Below are 2,346 nucleotides of genomic sequence, written 5' to 3' on the forward strand. Positions count from 1 at the left end.
ATTCCAACATCAATTGGAGGCATTACATATGATTTTTCACATTATTCGCAAAATACACAAACTTTCCACGAAATCATAACTCATCCGAAACTTCCATTTTCGACAAACATATTCATAACACATTATCATTTCTCAAATTCATTAACAACAACCACAATCTACACCTAAACAACTTCATTATCTTAATACCATAAAATCACATTAATATGTCATAATCCTCTACATTCCATTTTTATGCAAACTTAACCCATATATCCTTCATTTACATTGTAAGGATCATAACAACACAATTAGCATATTAAACAAAATAAATCCATCATTAATTCACCATTACATATCCCACGGCCAACATGCAAAATTCCCACTTCATCCAATTTTTATTCAACTTTCATTTCCAATACAAACTCCACAATATACCACAACTAAAATACAACTTAAAATTCAACTCATTTCAACTATACAACATAACACATATACACGGCCATGCACACATGCACACCCACTTTGCAAACTTCCATATTTCCATAAATTCTACTCATTTCCATATACTACGACACAAACAAACCTTCATAACATAATAACAAGGAATTAATTCTTACCTTTTTCCCCTTAGTTCTTCATTTGTCCAAAGTGTGAGATTGAAGAAACTATTGCTCAATCTTCCAAAACAATTACACCAAGTTGTAAAGGGACCTTGAATTAATAGGAATATAACAAGAAAATAATTTTTGGGACAAGATTTTGTGGGGTGGTGTTCCCTTCACCTTGGCCGAAATGGCCTTATTTTTTTGTTCTTGGTTTTTTCTTGTTTTTCTCCTTCTTTTCTTGGTCTTGAATCTTCTATGAATTAAAATGAATTATTGGCCTTTTATAAATTCATCACATGGATGAATTTTGTTGGGCTTGGGTCCTTTTATGGACCATGGCCGAATGGCTCTTATTGGGCCTCATCTTCTCCCTTTTGTTTTCCATGGGCCTAATTCGGTTGGCCCCGAATTGGCCTAGTCCACTGACCTTTCGATCTTAAAACGTCCATATCTCCTTGTACCGATGTCACCTAGAAACCCATGACCTATGGTTGGAAAGCTAATTCAATTATCTACAACTTTTATTTCAAATTCCAGGCATTTTTCCAAATTCCAAACTTAAAAGTTGGAATTTGGAAAAATGCCAAGAAATAAAAGTTGTAGATAATTGAATTAGCTTTCCAACCATAGGTCATGGGTTTCTAGGTGACATCGGTACAAGGAGATATGGACGTTTTAAGATCGAAAGGTCAGTGGACTAGGCCACTAGTGGGCCAACCGCCAATTAGGCCTTATGGAAAACAAATTTAAGAAGATGAGGCCCAATAAGAGCCATTCGGCCATGGTCCATAAAAAGGACCCAAGCCCAACAAAATTCATCCATGTGATGAATTTATAAAAGGCCAATAATTCATTTTAATTCATAGAAGATTCAAGACCAAGAAAAAGAAGAGAAAAAACAAGAAAAACCAAGAACAAAAAAATAAGGCCATTTCGGCCAGATTAAGGGAACACCCCATAAATCTTGTCCCAAAATTATTTTCTTGTTATATTCCTACTAATTCAAGGTCCCTTTACAACTTGGTGTAATTGTTTTGGAAGATTGATGCAATAGTTTCTTCAATCTCACACTTTGGACAAATGAAGAACTAAGGGGGAAAAAGGTAAGAATTAATTCCTTGTTATTATGTTATGAAGGTTTGTTTGTGTCGTAGTATATGGAAATGAGTAGAATTTATGGAAATATGGAAGTTTGCAAAGTGTGTGCATGTGTGCACAACCCCACAAAATGTAGCGTGTATATGTGTTATGTTGTATAGTTGAAATGAGTTGAATTTTAAGTTGTATTTTAGTTGTGGTTATTGTGGAGTTTGTATTGGAAATGAAAGTTGAATAAAAATTGGATGAAGTGGGAATTTTGCATGTTGGCCGTGGGATATGTAATGGTGAATTAATGATGGATTTATTTTGTTTAATATGCTAATTGTGTTGTTATGATCCTTACAATGTAAATGAAGGATATATGGGTTAAGTTTGCATAAAAATGGAATGTAGAGATTATGACATATTAATGTGATTTTATGGTATTAAGATAATGAAGTTGTTTAGGTGTAGATTGTGGTTGTTGTTAATGAATTTGAGAAATGATAATGTGTTATGAATATGTTTGTCGAAAAATGGAAGTTTCGGATGAGTTATGATTTCGGTGGAAAGTTTGTGTATTTTGCGAATAATGTGAAAAATCATATGTAATGCCTCCAATTGATGTTGGAATAATCTTGGTAAGTAATGAGTATGAAAATATAGATATTGGTTTGGA

Source organism: Lycium ferocissimum, chromosome 5, assembly GCF_029784015.1.
Source record: "Lycium ferocissimum isolate CSIRO_LF1 chromosome 5, AGI_CSIRO_Lferr_CH_V1, whole genome shotgun sequence".
Lineage (NCBI taxonomy): Eukaryota > Viridiplantae > Streptophyta > Magnoliopsida > Solanales > Solanaceae > Lycium > Lycium ferocissimum.